The sequence below is a fragment of the Hordeum vulgare genome, chromosome 1H (genome assembly GCF_904849725.1).
Source record: "Hordeum vulgare subsp. vulgare chromosome 1H, MorexV3_pseudomolecules_assembly, whole genome shotgun sequence".
Taxonomy (NCBI): Eukaryota; Viridiplantae; Streptophyta; class Magnoliopsida; order Poales; family Poaceae; genus Hordeum; species Hordeum vulgare.
The window spans coordinates 266,669,129-266,687,653 of record NC_058518.1 but is presented as its reverse complement, the minus strand read 5'-3'; positions in this window follow the sequence as shown (position 1 = coordinate 266,687,653).

The window sequence follows — 18,525 nt, the reverse complement described above, 5'->3', positions numbered from 1 at the left end:
GAACTCATCTACCTCTCCGTCTCTCTTGCTGGATCAACAAGGCCTAGATCATCATCGAGCTGTACGTGTGCTGAACGCGGAGGTGCCGTCTGTTCGGCACTAGATCAGAGCGGATCGTGGGACGGATCGCGGGACGATTCGTGGGACGGTTCGCGGGGCGGATCGAGGGACGTGAGAACGTACCACTACATCAACCGCGTTCACTAACGCTTCTGCTGTGCGATCTACAAGGGTACTTAGATCGGAAATCCCCTCTGGTAGATGGACATCACCATGATAGGTCTTCGTGCGCGTAGGAACATTTTTGTTTCCCATGCGATGTTCCCCAACAGTTAGATGATCAATCCGATGTATCGGCGTAGATACGAGAAACGTGGCATGGTGATGAGCAAAAAAGTTAGGGTAAACATACCATTTTTAATAGAAATCATTATAAAAAACAATTTAAAATTTGAAAAATGAAAAAATAAGTTCAGATCCTTCTCAAATATGAGGCATATGCATGTTAAGTGATCAATCCGAGCACTTATTGTTGATGTAAAACACTAGTCATGAAAAATGTGCTCCAAATGAGCTCTGAAGCTAGGCTAAACACCCCATTCCTAAGCAATTTTTTTGACCTTTTCTAAAGGAGCCAAAAATCAAAACTTGACATCTAGTGTGCAAATATTGGGTCCATGCGCAATATGAGATCATTCTCACTATGACATTCATAGCCCTAAACCATAGCTTGAATCCCATGCAACCTCTTTCATGATAGCTATGTTTTGTGAAGGGGTTTTCATGTACCAATAGACCAAGTTTTTTTCCAGCAACTAAGTCACATATAATGGTGACGGGTGCAAGTTTCATATTTTTAATTTTCTTTAATTAGTTCTACTCATTTGAACTTGGAAATGGTAGCTCACCTCAAAAAATGATTTTTCATACAAATGTCCCTAAACCAAGTTTATATTATTTTTATGTTAACTACGTCTTATAAAATGACGAACCACGAAGGTTTTATATTTTCTGAATTAGTTAAGGTCATTTGAAAGTTGGTCAAACCTAAGATAACCCCACTCATCGGCTCAATATCCCGCAACATCTCTCCAAACCCTAGCGTCGAATTATAGTCGTCCGATCATACCCTAGAGCCACGCGACAACTCTGAGATATGGTCTTGTAGAAGGAATTCCAGGGGGGTAGGCTGTGTGCAGGCTCTGCATTGTTGGATCACATGGATTGCTCTGCATCATTTGATCGTTGAGCGGTCTCCGAGAGGTTGGTTCTGCTCGCCCACTCGTCTACCCAAAATGAAACCAAGTCCTGGTTGGGCCTCCGCAAGGCATTGATCGTCGAAGGCCCACAAAGATGAAAGTGGCCTAGAATATAATGCACGCGCCAGTTCTTTTTTTGTTCTTTATTGATTTGATTGCACCAACAAAGCCTCATCAAGACGTCAAGACTACTATTATCTGCTTCCCTTTATGCTAGTTGTCGCGAGCTCTAGGATAGTTTTGGAGCCGCTGACTGCTGGCACTGTTTCGTTTTTAAAAACTACATTTTAATATGTGGTTGACACTTTTAGCACTTCTAGCACTTATATCTATTAGAAACAAAATATGTTTGTATGCTGTGTGCTCCGTTTTAGAAATAAAATGGAGTGGGGGGAACCCCTTTTGATAAAAAAACCTGCACCTACAAAGTCAACAATTCTTGCTCAAAAAAGTCAACACATATATAACCCCAAAATCAGTTTTTCCATGAATAAAAGTACTCCCTCCGCCCCGATGCATTAGTCATCTAATACTAGTTTTTCGGAGGAAAAGCATAGCTTTTATAACTTAACATTGCTCAGGCCTAGAATATAGTGCACACGCATAACATAGATAGTATAAGGGTGCCCATAATATAAATAGTAGCAAGCATAACATAGTCTTACATAAAACACGACATAGACAAAAAGTTCACAGTACAACCAACGACATATAATACAAATATATAAAAATCCCTAACACCCTAGGGCAAGACAAGCTTCATGATGTTGTGCCTACTCTTCACTGCTCCTCCTCCATGTCGTTCTCACCGAGGTAGTAGGGAAGGCTGTGATGATATTGCAGGTGGAGAAGATTCTACCGAGATCCTTGAAGATGTTGTAGGTTGTGAATGCGATGAACTCACACGCACACGAGAACACCTTGCCCAGGAGGTAGTACGCATCAAATCTGTTGGTGAAGTTGGTGATGAGCCCCGTCGGAGGAGATCTGGAGTTTGGACGTAGTTCCTCCACTCGAAACATCATCGGCGAGCCCACCGGGAGGTTGGCAAAGCCCGCACGAAGGAATCACTCGGCCAAATACCTAGCACCCCTCCAACGTGAGAGCATCCACACATGGAGCATTTTCTCCACGATGACACCAGTGGGGTACCACCTCTGTGGCATGGTCTATGGTAGCTGGAAGGTGGGGTTGTAGTAATCCATCTCCGCCTCGCTTCAAGAGTGCTCTGAATTTGGGTGAAGAAGAGAAGGGGCCGGTGCAGATGGATGCGTGGAGAATAGGTGGAGGGGTGGGTTATTTAAATAAGGGTGGGCATCGTCCGCATGTTGCTATGTTAAAACGAGACACGTCGGTCGGTATGCCCTAGAATTTAATTGCCATGTTGAAGATGCGAGTGGATCAAAAAGGCTGAAAAGATGTGGCATGCGAGAAGAGACGAACCAGCGGCAACATCCATCGCTGCATCTAAGGAGGCTCACATGCAGAAAGGCTACATTAGTGGGGCATCATGGCGGCACGCATCAACGCATGCAGTCAGGTTAGCTGGCTCATATCGTGCACACATAGCGGGCTTCTGTATAGTGCCAGCGTGCATCAACGAGCTTCTTTATCATGACAGCGTCCATCAGCTCATGCATGCAGGCATTTCATGCAATGGCCCAAAAGTCCATTGACTCGATGAGATCCTCCGTTGTGACCGTATATGAGGGTTTCAGATAAGGGAGTGGGGAAAAGTGATCAAAATTTAACAGCGTTGTCATGGTATTTTTGGGATAGGTGCCATGGGGTGGCTTAACTCGTGGTTTGGGGCTGATGGGCACCGATAACATCTGGGAACGGGTGTTGGTGCAACAGACATGACGCCGGTTTACCCAGGTTCAGGGCCCTCCGATGAGGTAAACCCCCTAGTCCTGCCTGTGTGACTACATGAGAATCACAGTACAAAGCTTGCTCCTTGAGCTGTTCGTGAGGAGGGAGATGGAGCGCTGGTTGCCGGTCTTGCTACCTCAAATGGTGTTCTACGTGTGCTTGGTGTGTCTCTCTCTATATTCTGCTGAATGTTAGACTACCTCTCTCAGTGGGCTGAGGGGAAGCTTTATAGTGTAGCCAGGTGATACAGTGGCAACGGTAGGATGGGAGGTGGGGCCGACTGCCAGCCTCTCGGGCCGGCTACGGGGCCCTCCTGCAGTTGAGTCCTACCACGGGGCCCGCCGGTGATGACCCATAAGTATAGGGTATCAATCGTAGTCCTTTCGATAAGTAAGAGTGTCGAACCCAACGAGGAGCAGAAGGATCTGACAAGTGGTTTTCAGCAAGGTAAAATCTGCAGGCACTGAAATTGTCGGTAACAAGTGATTGTGTGGTGAGATGATTCGTCGCGAGCAACAAGTAACAAAAGTAGCAACGGTGCAGCAAAGTGGCCCAATCCCTTTTGTAGCAAGGGACAAGCCTGGACAAAGTCTTATAGGAGGAAAAACGATCCCGAGGACACACGGGAATTTCTGTCATGCTAGTTTTCATCATGTTCATATGATTCACGTTCGTTACTTTGATAGTTTCATATGTGGGTGGACTGGTGCTTGGGTACTGCCCTTACTTGGACAAGCATCCTACTTATTATTAACCCCTCTCGCAAGAATCCGCAACTACGAAAGAAGAATTAAGACAAAGTCTAACCATAACATTAAACTAGTGGATCCAAATCAGCCCCTTACGAAGCAACACATAAACTAGGGTTTAAGCTTCTGTCACTCTAGCAACCCATCATCTACTTACTACTTCCCAATGCCTTCCTCTAGGACCAAATAATGGTGAAGTGTTTTGTAGTCGACGTTCACATAACACCACTAGAGGAAAAACAACATACAACATATCAAATTACCGAACGAATACCAAATTCACATGACTACTATTAGCATGACTTATCCATGTCCTCAGGAACAAAAGTTACTACTCATAAAGCATAATCATATTCATGACCAGAGAGGTAATGAGTAGCATCAAGGATCTTAACATAAACTCTTCCACCAAGTAATCCAACTAGCATCAACTACAAAGAGTAATCAACACTACTAGCAACCTTACAAGTACCAATCGGAGTCGCGAGACGGAGATTGGTTACAAGTGATGAACTAGGGTTTGGAGATAAGATGGTGCTGATGAAGATGTTGATGGTGACGAGTCCCCTCCGATGAGTGGAGTGTTGGTGATGACGATGGCGACGATTTCCCCCTCCGGGAGGGAAGTTTCCCCGGCAGGACCGTCCTACCGGAGCTCTATATTGGTTCTGGTCAAGTTCCGCCTCGTGGCGGCGACGAATCCATGAAAAAGCTCCTCCTTGATTTTTTCCTGGACGAAACCCTTCATATAGCAAAAGAGGGGGCAAGTGGGCCAACAGGGTGCCCACAAGCCCTCATGGCGCGGCCTGGGGGGTGGGGTCGCGCCGTGCAGGCTTGTGGCCAACCCCTAGCGCCCCACCGGCGCTTCTTCGGCCCAATATTTTTTATAAATCCGGAAAAAAATCCTCGTTGATTTTTACGGTGTTTGGAGTTGTGCATAATATGTATCTCAAACTTGCTCCACTTTCAGGCCAGAATTCCAGCTACCAGCATTCTCCCTCTTCATGTAAACCTTGCAAAATAAGAGAGAAAAGGCATAAGAATTGTACCGTGAAGTGAAATAACAGCCCAAGAAGCGATAAATATCAACATGAAAACATGATGCAAAATGGACGTATCAACTCCCCCAAGCTTAGACCTCGCTTGTCCTCAAGCCAAAGCCTAGCTCAATAAATATGTCCACATGTTTCGGGAGAGAGGTGTCGACAAAAAAAGATACGAAAATGCATGCATCATGATCAAGCTCAGAACATCAATACCAACATATAATCTCTTATGCTAAAGTGATAATTCCTTCACAAAGTAAAGCATGGATCAAGAACCTTACCGAGAAGTAACAACCGATAGCCTTTAGTCATGGAAGCAATTGCAATTTATCACAACATCAGAAAGAGTAAAATAAGAGCTTGGAAAGCAAATCCACATACTCAATCATTCTTTTGTTCTTTACAATTGCTACAACCCACTCGTACTCATGAGATCAAAGTTTCAGCTAGACACAGAGAAAGATAGGGGCTTATAGTTTTGCCTCCCAACTTCTTACCTCAAGGGTAATGTGAACAATAATAATTCATGAATACTTACTTCCGAGTTGACATATGAATATAGATCTTTCCCAAGCATATGACGTTAGACAAGATGAAGGCGAAATAAGGAATTGGTGAAGATCACCATGATTCTTTCAAGGGAAAAAAGTAAAGGTACAAGGTAGGCCCTTCGTAGAGGGGAGCAGAGGTTGTCATGCTCTTTTGAGGTTTGGATGCGCGTCCTCTTAGTGCAGAGCAACATCACTTTATATTGCCTTCTGTGATAAAGAACTTTATTATGCAGTCTATCGCTTTTATGTCTTCCTCATCAAAGGTTCGTACAAAGCTTATTTTCCACACACTAATAGATCATACATATTAGAGAGCAATTTTTATTGCTTGCACCGTTGACAACTTACTTGAGGGATCTTATTCAATCCATAGGTAGGTATGGTGGACACTCATGGCAAAACTGGTTTGAAGGTTTATGGATGCACAAGTAGTATCTCTACTTAGTGCGGGAGGTTTGGCTAATGTGAGGTGGAAGCAATCATCACATGCTAAGGGATCTCTAATCATATAACATTGTTCGGAACCAAGCAAACACAATTCATTATGTTGTCTTCCTTGTCCAACATCTACTTCTAGGCATGCAATAGTTCAGTGAGTGCTCACAATCATAGATGGTGTGAGAGATGATATATTTATAAGTGAACCTCTCCTTCTTTATCACTTCCTATTAATTGCAACAATGATCAAGGTATACGTTTGCCTACCCTCAACAAGTTTCAATACTCATTCTTTTTATATGTGAAGCCATCACTTCCCATAAGATAATTACATGATCTTTCATGCTTTTGTTCTATTCTCACTCTTTTGATCATGGCAAGAGGCAAAGCCCTTAAACTAAGACACTCTATATTATATGGCTCACGAGCTCGAATACATTGGGGGTTACACAAAGCAAAACTCAAGACTAAAACACTAAGACTTTTAATCTACTAGAGAAAGAGAAAACTGAAAAGGAAAACTAAAACAAAGGTAAAGGCAAAAGATGTGATAGTTATACGATACCGGGGCAACTCCCCCAAGATTGGCATGAGCCAAGGGGATTGCCCATACCCATGTTTAGTTGTCTTCCTTTGGTGGTGATGATGGAGGAGTTGTTAAAGCGGTCTTGAGCTTGTTTAATTTCCACTTGAGCATGAAATTCTGCTCCCTCAGATCATCATTTTCCTCTTCAGGATTCAACACCCTTTTGCATAATTCCTGCTTACTCTCCTGCAAGAAACGAGAAGGGATAAACAAGGTCTTAGGATTATTCCTTGAGTCAGGGAGGCTTGACTTCTTGAACTCCACATGCGTGCGTCCAGGTTGAGGTAAAGGAGCCTCCTCTTCATCGGAATTCGTTTGTTCCTTCCCCTTGGGATCATAATCTTCTTCCTCATCAGAGGTCCAGCCATAAGGATCAAAGTCCCCATAGACCTTGGGGTTAGCAAGGTAATCAGCCACATAGCTCTCCCCCTCTGAATCCTGAGAAGACATCTTGACCTAGATCTGCGGCAGAAAACAGGCTCGAAACGAAAAATAGAAGAAATCTGCGTGATGCAGGGGTCAGACCAAACGGAAGTATATATAATGATTTTTTCCAGACCAGAAGGAGTACCCTGCACGAAAACGGAGTCCGGGAGGCGCACGAGGTGGCCACAAGCCCACACGGCGCGGCCAGGGGGTGGGCCTGCGCCGTGGAGGTTTGTCGCCTCCTCGCGCACTTTCCGGACTACTTCCAATTTTTGTATTTTTTCAAATATTCCAAAACGGAGAAAATTTCCTACTGGAAAAGTTTTGGACTCTGTTTTCTTACCGAATCACATACCTCTTCGTTTTCGGAGTCTGAAACAGGGTGATAAATATCCCTTAGGTATTATTCCGGAGTTATGGTATTGATAATATTGCTCTCAACATTTATGGGAGTACCTGAGATATAATGCTTGATTCTCTGCCCATTTACAACTCTCGGACAATTACCTTCTGTGTTGTTGATCTTGATAGCACCGGGACGATATACTTCCTCAACAACATAGGGACCTTACCATTTAGAGAGAAGCTGGCGTGCAAAGAATCTTAAACAAGAGTTATATAGCAAGACATATCACCTACATTGAACTCACGATTTTGTATCCTCTTATCATGCCACCTCTTAACCTTTTCTTTGAACAGCTTGGCATTCTCATATGCCTGAGTTCTCCATTCATCAAGTGAGCTAATGTCAAATAACCTCTTCTCACCGGCAAGTTTGAAATAAAAGTTGAGCTCTTTGATTGCCCAATAGGCTTTATGCTCTAGCTCAAGAGGTAAATGGTATGCTTTACCGTACACCATTTTGTACGGGGACATGTGTAGTGCCCCAGATGTAAAACTTGCCATATTTGGAACCTATCTCTTGTGGGTCCACCTTGTCAGAGATATGATGATGTCACTTGTGTCTATGATTTCCTGTGTCACCTTGTGTCCCTTGCATATCTTCCTTGCATGCATGCATAGCATAACATATCATATCATCTCCTTGTCCTTGTGATTTCATGTGTCTCTTATTTTTAGTTTCCCTTGCATGCATGCAAACCATAATGCTTCATGTCATGTCTTGTGTGCACATATCTTGCTAGGTGTGATTTTGTGATCTTGTGATTTCATGTGTTGATATTGCACATGTGATTTTGTGGTGTGAAGTAGTGGAGTGCGGTGCTTGGCTTTCTTTTCAAACCACCCCTTGTTAGTGTCAAACCTTTTCTCTCTTTTATTCCACAAGTGCAATTTCAACTTGTTCCTAACCTGGATTCAAAATGTCTTTAATTTAGGAGATAATGTGGGCATAATCTTGTGCTAGTTTGGTGTTTTCTTAGTACTTTAAACAGGTGGCAATAACACAAAACAACAAGCCTAATTCTGTTTTGTTAAATATTTGCTTACCCTAAAAATCTTGTTTTTATTTTTATTATTTAGGTCATATTTTCTATGACCAGGGGATATTTTCTTTTGAATTTATTCCCACTAGTTTGCTTGTTTTTATTTCTTTTCCCTTCTGGTTTTTCTTTATTTGGAAAGCCCACTGAAATCTTTCTTATATTTGGCGCCAGTGGGCTTCCTCTCCCTGGCGGCCCTTTCCCTTCCTCCCCGCGCGTGAGGCCGATGCCCTTTCGTTCTTCTTCCTGACGGTGTCTACACCCCCCTGCGCACCTTTCCGTCAAGACGAGAGAGAGGGGGATGCCGCCGTGCACATACGTCGAGGACCCCCCTTATACTGTGGCGCGTTCCCCCCTCGTCCTAGGGTTCCTCCCTTTCCTCTCCTGCCGCTGCCACCTCTCCTCTCCCCCTCCATCTCTTCTTCTCCTTCCCAGGTAGGCTATGTAAAGATCCAGTAACAGAGAGAGATAGAGCAGCTCCGCCGCGTCTACCCCCGCCTTCTCCTTCGAACTTCACCGGCGACCATGTCCGGGGGCTCGGGCAGGGTGCCCACGCTCCATTCCCGGCGCTAGGAGCTTCGGGGGACGACTGCACCGACGAGCTCGACCTCGTCAACAGCAAGGTCCCGGTGATCTTCGGCTTCTTCCTCGGTTCCGCGTCAGGGTTGCGGCAACTCTTCTTCCCCTCTGATCCGGCTCCTTCTCCTTCGGGTCGACGCCTTTCCTTCCTTCACAAGGTGAGCAAGACTCTCCTTCCCCCTTCTCCGTCGGGTGGTGCGCAGTAGGAGGCCCGGCGGTGATCTTGCATCTCTGTGCATAGCAGGAAGCGACAGTTGGTGTGTGTGGTGCAGAGCTGGTGTAGGTGTGATGTGCTCATTAGTTTCATAGCAGAAGGGGTTACCTCCTCGAAGCCTGAGAGTTTCCTCCTTTGTAGCACAGTAGCAGTAGTTGCAGCAGAGAACGCCAGCGATCTCCCTGTCACGAGCTCTTTGACGAGCAGAGCAGCAGCAGGTGCTCGTGTTGGGAAGTGTGCTTGGGGTGCAGTGTGTGTATGTTGTGTGGTGCGCGCAGGAATCGGCAGCAGGAGGTGTGCCTTCCTCGTAGCCCTAGTGCACCCCATCGTAGCGCGACAGCAGCAGAGCAGTGCCGACGAGATTCCTTCCCTGCTCCGGCAAGCCATCGGAGCAGAGCAGCAGAGAAGGATCCCTTTTCTTCTTTCCTGCTCCTTCCGGTTCAGACTTCGAGCCATAGCCCAGTGGTAGCTGTGGGTGTGTGCCTGTTGTGAGGTCGTGGTCTCGATCCCCCCTCGGCACATTTTTTTTGCTTTCTATTTTCCCTTCAGCGCAGTAGCTATAGAGAGAGGATACCTTGTTTGGCCTCCTTGTTCTGTCGAGCAAAGCAGAGCAGCGCAGTGGTGCAGTGGGTTGCTGTGCACCAGGGGCACACGGGTTCGAATCCGAGTGTGCCCCCTTTTATTTTTTCCCTTCTTGCTATATGTTTTTCTCCCTTCTATGCTCGTTGATGTTCCTGTGCCACAATCCGTAGATGTCTTGGTATGGATTTTTATCCTTGCTGCTATAAGAAGTGCCATATGATGTGTGTGTTCATGAGAGAAGTGCCATATGGTGTGTGTGTATGTGTGCACATGGTGATGTGCATGTGTGTGCAAGTATCTTGTTGTGTGTGCACCTTGTGAGTGAGTGGCACCATGGGATGATGCATAAGTAGATGCATGTGCTAGTATAATCTTGGCTTGCAAGCATAGTGGAGTGCATGTATGTGTTGTTTCCAAGTTTACTTGTTTAGTAAATTTTACCTTCATGTTTTACTTTGGTTTAAGTGCTTGTGAAGTATGGGTGAAGATGTATGTGGGTGGTAAACCAGCCCCACTTGCAACTTGTGCACCTCCTCATGTTAATATGAGAGAGGGCATGATGTTGTGTGTGTGTGGGTGATCTAGCGAGGGAGGTGGTTGTGAAGTTGATGTGCATGACACAAACATGGGGTTCAAACCCCCATGTCACTTTGTCATTGTGCACATGAGCTCAACCGTGTAGTAGTTGATATAGTGAAACTACATGAAATGATGCCCTATTCACTAGGCATGATTTGGAGTAGTTTCCTCTTCCTTAATTTGTGGTCACTTGTTCCAAGTAAGTGCCCACATATTATATATGATTTTGGGGTAGAATCTCCCAAGGAATCCAGTGGTGAAGTTAGTTTTGCCATTAGGATACTTTATGGAGTTGACATATTCAGATGTGTTGCAAGTTTGCTCTTTGTTTCCATGGAATAGGTGGAGCCCAAGGGCATGGGCTTTTGTGTGGTAGAAGTAGGGGTTTTGCTCTACCCCATAGTGGTGTCATTTATCTCTTGGTGATACTTGTGTGCAAGCTATGCCTAGACAAAGTGGGCATGTGGCTGAAAATTCCAGCTTAGTGAAATCTAGAATTTCACTAAGTCTGAGAATCTGGAAACATTTTCGTCTCCTGTAGATGAGGTTGTGCTGGTCATTTTGTTGTGATCTAACCTTAGTTTAGTGCTAGGAATTTGGACCTGATATGTTGGTGAATCTCCCTGTTAAATCTCATCCCATTTGGAGTCCAGTAGGTTATGTTTTGGCTGCTGTCAAAAAGCTTCAGAACAAAGACAGAAAGTCAGGTGCAGGAATTTTCACTAAGTCCCTGAGATCTGATGGTTTTGGGAAAGTTTGTAGCCTTGTATCTTCCTGTGTTTAATTCCTTTTTGTGTGATTCTTGCTTTTGCTGGTTGTATTCTTGGCTAGATACAGCCACATATATTACTTGTCATATTTGGAGGGCTGTAGCTATGTTGCATGTAGCTCACAAAGTGCTAAGATGCAGATTATGGCAGATTATGTAGTTTTGTCATTTTGATGATTGTGGGTGCCTAGTTGATGTTTTGGTGTTATTACTTGCTCCAACCCATTCATGTTGGGTTGTTATATGTATTGGCAACCTGGGAAAACCAGATTTGTGCCATTAGAGTGGGTGGTGAAGATTTTGACACGTAGGGCTTCATATCTTGTTTCGTCGATTCCCGTTGATCCGTAGCTCCGTTTGCATTGTTCTTTATATGGTTTTGCATCGATTTATCGAGACGCATATGATCATGTCATTCTCATGCATGTCAATATAGCTTAGTGTAATGTTCTGTCCAGAAACTTGTACTAGCTTCCTTTGCTTGTGCTAGTGATAGAAATAGTGATGCATGCTCATTGTTCATCTCATGCATCATGTGCTTGTTGCATATTGAGGTGCTGTTGTTCATTGGATGTTATTCTTATGTTGGGTAGAACCGGGAATGGAGAACGAGTACGTGGATTAGGGAGAGTACGTGCAGGACGAACAAGAACCATTCCAAGCTGAGGATATCACAGGCAAGATGATATGATCTTGATTCCATCTCTAGACTTGTTATGCTAGATTGCGTTTCCATGTCATATTGCTCGCTGCCTACCACTGAATTAAATTGCCTCTTGATGTGCCATGTACCCAAACACTGATCCCTTCCTAGCAAACTTGATTGGCTAAGTAGGCTTTGCTCAGCTACTAATGTTAGCGTTGCTAGATGCAGGTGCTTTGACTCATGTGTTAACATGAGCTTGATATCATTATCTTAAATGCTGTTATTTAATTAATGCACCTATATACTTGGTAAATGACGGAAGTCCTAGCCTTTTGCCGGGTGCTTTGTTCCGTTATTGCTGCCTTAGTTACCGGTTACCGGTGTTTGATTCCATGTTGATCGCTCCTAACACGTTCGGGGTTGTTATGGGGACCCCCTCGATAAATCGCGTAGTGTTAAGGCTTGTCCGGCAGGACCCAACATTGGTGTTAATTTGCTAATCACTTAATAATCTGCATAGGGAATGATCACCCCGAGGATCTTTAATCAACAACCCGGGCCAGTGCTCCTCATGAGTGTTGGTCCAAACTAGTCTGCCTGCGGGGCCACCACAAGGAAACTTGAGGTTTGGTACGTGTAGCTAGTTCCATCCGGCGTGTCCTGAGACTGAGATGCGCGGCTCTTATCGGGGTCGTCGACACGTCGGGACGTCCTGCTAGCCTTGTCTTACCTTAGCGATATATCTTGCGTATAGGAATCCCGGTGAAGCTTTGGTTTCCCCCAGAGTTGAGGTTTTCCTCTAAGGAATCCAATGAGATCACGAGATTCGTGATAGAGGATTACTTTGTGGCCCATGTACGTTTGTGATGGACTAGTTGGAGCAGCCCTGCAGGGTTTAATCTTTCGGAAAGCCGTGCCCGAGGTTATGTGGCAACTTGGAATATTTTGTTAACATCCGGTATTAGACAACTTAAACAATAGCTAATAAAATTGCCAACTGTGTGTGTAACCGTGACTGTCCCCTCGAAGATCTCTCTTCGATCGGGAACACGGTGGGGTTATGAATGCCGTAGGTAGGTGTTCAGGATCACTTAGTGATCAAGTAAGCACGACCGCTAGTGTAAACCACCTTCATAAATGCTATACGTGAGGTAGCCACTAAATCAAGCTTAGGATGCTGCAACCTTATACACTCCACCTTATCCTATCTAATAACTTGACTAGTTCTGGCACCAAGGTCTTAGATTGCTGAGTCCCTGTGGCTCACGGATTCCTCCAAAATCCCAGCAGGTTCAAGTACCCGAGAGACAGATGATCCCGACGGCACTCAGCTGGCGTGGCAGTACGACGAGGAGACAGACCGCCTTTACGTGAACTATCCAGAAGATTGAGGCGTGGTCGTGATCGTGGGCCTGCAGGCAGGGTAGCATAGCATTTCTATGTTTTGTAGTCCGTAGCGGAACTACCTTGGTTGTATGTGTGATGTACTCTGAGATATTTATGAGAAGACAATTGAATCCCGGATTGTCAACTTTTATTATTATTTGTGCTGTGTTACCTGTTTGCGAAACGCTTAGATGCGCTTCTTTCCTATTCGGGGCCTCGATCCCCAGATCGGAAAGGACCGCATCTTGGTCATTACAACATGCTCATAGGATTCTTATTGGCAGTTCTATAAGCCCACAATGCATCATCGAGCTTCTTAGACCAATTCTTTCTAGACCCGTTGACAGTCTTTTGCAGAATTAGTTTAATCTCTCTGTTACTTAGCTCTACTTGACCACTGGACTGAGGGTGGTAGGGAGACACAATTCTATGGTTGACATCGTACTTAGCAAGCGTTTTACGGAAATCACCATGGATGAAGTGTGAACCACCATCGGTCATTAGATATCTAGGGACTCCATATCTAGGGAAGATAACTTCTTTAAGCATCATGACAGAAGTGTTATGATCAGCACTACTAGTGGGATAGCTTCTACCCACTTAGTGACGTAATCAACAACAACTAGGATATGAGTAAACGCGTTGGATTTTGGAAAAGGTCCCATATAATCAAAGCCCCAGACATCAAATGGTTCAATGACAAGTGAATAGTTCATAGGCATTTCCCGACGTTTGCTAATATTACCTATTCTTTGACATTCGTCACAAGACAAAACAAACTTACGGGCATCCTTGAACAGAGTGGGCCAATAGAAACCTGATTGCAATACCTTTTGTGCAGTTCTATCTCCCGCATGGTGTCCTCCGTAGGCCTCGGAGTGACACTTCTGTAGGATCTGTCCATGTTCATGTTCAGGTACACAACGTCTAATAACACCATCTACTCCTTCCTTATAAAGGTGAGGATCATCCCAAAAGTAGTGTCTCAAGTCAAAGAAGAATTTCTTCTTTTGCTGGTACGTGAAACTAGGTGGTATATATTTGGCAACGATATAGTTTGCATAATCAGCATACCACAGTGCACTACGTGAAGCATTGATGACATTCAATTGCTCATCGGAAAAGCTATCATCAATAGGTTGTGGGTCATCAAGAACGGTCTCCAACCTAGACAAGTTATCTGCTACTGGGTTGTTAGCACCCTTTTTGTCGACAACGTGCAAATCAAATTCTTGTAGCAAGAGAACCCATCTAATAAGTCTAGATTTAGCGTCCTTCTTCTCCATGAGGTACTTAATAGCAGCATGATCAGTGTGAATAGTGACTTTGTAATCAACTATGTAAGACCTGAACTTTTCACATGCAAACACGACTGCTAAAAATTCCTTCTCCGTAGTAGCATAGTTTCTCTAGGCACTGTCTAGAGTTTTACTAGCGTAGTGAGTAACATTCAACTTCTTATCAACTCTTTGCCCTAGAACAGCACCAACCGCATAATCACTAGCATCACACATGATTTCAAAAGGTAAGTTCCAATGAGGTGGTTGAACAATAGGTGGAGTTATCAAAGCCCTCTTAAGTATTTTGAAGGCTTCCTCACAATCATCGTCAAAGACAAAAGGAATATCATTTTGTTAGAGATTGGTAAGAGGCCTAGAAATCTTAGAGAAGTCTTTAATGAACCTTCTATAGAAACCGGCATGACCAAGCAAACTTCTTATACCTTTGATATCCGTGGGGTATGGCATTTTATCGATTGCATCAACCTTAGCCTAATCGACTTCAATACCTCTTCCAGAAATTTTATGTCCTAAGACGATGCCTTCATTAACCATAAAGTGGCACTTCTCCCAATTCAAGACAAGATTGGTGTCTTTACATCTCTGTAAGACTCGATCAAGGTTGTTGAGGCAATCATCAAAGGAAGACCCATAAACGGAGAATCATCCATGAAAACCTCGACAATCTTTTCACAAAAGTCTGAGAATATAGCCATCATACATCTTTGAAAGGTGGCAGGTGCATTACATAAGCCAAAAGGCATACCTCTATAAGCAAAGGTACCGAAAGGGCAGCTGAAAGTGGTTTTCTCCTAATCAGATTGTGCAACTGGTATTTGGGATAAACCAGAATAACCGTCTAGAAAGCAGAAGTGTGTGTGTTTAGACAGTCTTTCTAGGATTTGGTCGATAAAAGGCAGAGGGTAATGATCTTTCCTAGTGGCTTTATTAAGTTTCCTGAAATCGATCACCATCCTATAGCCAGTAATAATCCTCTGTGGGATCAATTCATCCTTATCATTAGGGACAACGGTAATGCCTCCCTTCTTAGGGACGCAATGCACCGAACTCACCCAATCGCTATGAGCAACAGGATAGATAATACCCGCTTCCAGGAGCTTTAGTATTTCTATTCTTACTACTTCTTTCATCTTAGGATTCAATCTCCTTTGATGATCAACAACTAGTTTGAAATCAGGATCAATTTTGATCTTGTGTTGGCATAGAGTGGGACTAATGCCCTTAAGATCATCGAGAGTATATCCAATAGCAGCACAGTGCTTCCTCAGAGTTTTTAGTAACTTCTTTTCTTCATGCTCTGAGAGACTAATAATGACATGATATATCTCTTTTTCATCAAGATAGGCATACTTAAGAGTATCAGGCAACTGTTTAAGATCGAAACAGGATCACCCTTTGGTGGGGGTGGATCCCCAAGCAGTTCAACAGGCAGATTATTCTTAAGTATAGGATATTGTTCTAAGACAACTCTATCTATCTCATCCCTTTCATCCATATGCATATCATTTTCATGCTCAAGCAAGTATTCCTCTAATGGATCAGTAGGAGGCACGACAATAGAAGTTAAGGAAATAGTTTCATCCTTACTAGGCAACTCCTTTTCATGAGGTTGTCTACCAAACTTGGAGAAATGGAACTCATGTGACACACCTTCAAAGCCAACAGTGACAGTTTGCTTCTCACAGTCAATATGAGCATTGACGGTATTGAGAAAAGGTGTGCCAAATATGATGGGACAAAAGCTATCTTGTGCAGTAGCAAGTACGAGGAAATCAGCAGGATACTTCGTTTTACCACACAAGACTTCAACACCCCTAACAATTTCCACAGGGCAGATAATATCTCTATTGGCAAGCTGAATAGTGACATCAATAGGCTCTATCTCAACAGGTGCAATCTCATCTTCAATTTCATCATATAAGGATTGAGGTATTGCACTAACACTAGCACCCACATCACATAAACCATGATAACAATGATCTCCTATCTTAACAGAAACCACACGCATGCCAACAACAGGCCTATGTTTGTCTCTAACGTGAGGTTTAGCAATTCTAGCAGCATCTTCACAGAAGTGAATATTATGTCCCTCAACATCGTCCAACAGAAGATCTTTGATAATAGCAATGCTAGGTTCAACTCTAATTTTCTCAGGGGGTGTAGGTATTCTAATGTAGCCTCTACATATCACAGTTGAAGCTTTAGAATGATCATTTATCCTAACAAGGAAAGGTGGTTTCTCAATGTAAGCACTGGGAACCACAGGATCATTATAGGCAATGACTCTCTCTTCAATTGGATTGGGTTTAACTACATTGACTTCTAAAGGAGGATGATATTTAAACCACTTCTCTTTGGGGAGATCAATATGAGTAGCAAAAGATTCACACAATGAAGCTACTATCTCAGAGTCAAGTCCATACTTAGTGCTAAAGTCACAAAAAGTATTTGTCTCAACAAAGGATTTAATGCAATGAAAAGTGAAATTAATACCCGACTCCTTACCTTCTTCGAGCTCCCAATCTTCAGAGTTGCGTTTAATTCTCTCCAACAAGTTCCATTTGAAGTCATATCTCTCTTCATAAAACAACCGGTACAAGAAGTGTCAAACATGGTGCGATCATCATGAGAAAGCCGAGCATAGAAGTTCTGAATGATAATTTCTCTCGAGAGCTCATGATTGGGGCATGAATATAGCATTGATTTAAGCCTCCCCCAAGCTTGAGCGATGCTTTCTCTGTCACGAGGCCAAAAATTATAAATATAATTCTGATCACGATGTACTAAATGCATAGGATAAAACTTTTGATGAAGTTCCAATTTCAACCGATTGTAGTCCCGTGATCCAGTATCATCACATAGCCTATACCATGTCAACGCCTTATCCTTCAAAGATAAAGGAAATACCTTCTTCTTGACCTCATCCTCGGGCAAACCTGCAAGCTTAAATAAACCACAAACTTCATCTACATAGATTCGATGCAAGTCTGGATGTGATGTTCCATCTCCTGTAAAGGATTAGCCAGCAGTTTCTCAAGCATACCCGAAGGAAATCCAAAACAAATATTTTCAGTAGGTGCAGCAGGTTGAGGAGCAACTGTTTGCGCTTCCGTTCGAGGTGAAGATACCCCGAACAAGCCCCTCAAAGGATTAGTATCCATAGTGACAAGTGACAATAAATTTTAGCACACTATATGAATGTTTCCTTACCAAGTTCCACTTACCAAAGGAGCTTCACTCCCCGGCAACGGTGCCAGAAAATAGTCTTTATGACCCACAAGTATCGGGGATCAATCATAGTCCTTTCGATAAGTAAGAGTGTCGAACCCAACGAGGAGCATAAGGATGTGACAAGTGGTTTTCAGCAAGGTAAAATCTGCAGGCACTAAAATTGTCGGTAACAAGTGATTGTGTGGTGAGATGATTCGTAGCGAGCAACAAGTAACAAAAGTAGCAACAATGCAACAAAGTGGCCCAATCCCTTTTGTAGCAAGGGACAAGCCTGGACAAAGTCTTATAGGAGAAAAAACGCTCCCGAGGACACACGGGAATTTCTGTCATGCTAGTTTTCATCATGTTCATATGATTCACGTTCGTTACTTTGATAGTTTGATATGTGGGTGGACCGGCGCTTGGGTACTCCTCTTACTTGGACAAGCATCCCACTTATGATTAACCCCTCTCGCAAGCATCCTCAACTACCAAAGAAGAATTAAGACAAAGTCTAACCATAGCATTAAACTAGTGGATCCAAATCAGCCTGTTACGAAGCAACACATACACTAGGGTTTAAGCTTCTGTCACTCTAGCAACCCATCATCTACTTAGTACTTCCCAATGCCTTCCTCTAGGCCCAAATAATGGTGAAGTGTTATGTAGTCGACATTCACATAACACCACTAGAGGAAAAACAACATACAACATATCAAATTACCGAACGAATACCAAATTCACATGACTACTATTAGCATGACTTATCCCATGTCCTCAGGAACAAAACTAACTACTCACAAAGCATAATCATATTCATGACCAGAGAGGTAATGAGTAGCATCAAGGATCTGAACATAAACTCTTGCACCAAGTAATCCAACTAGCAT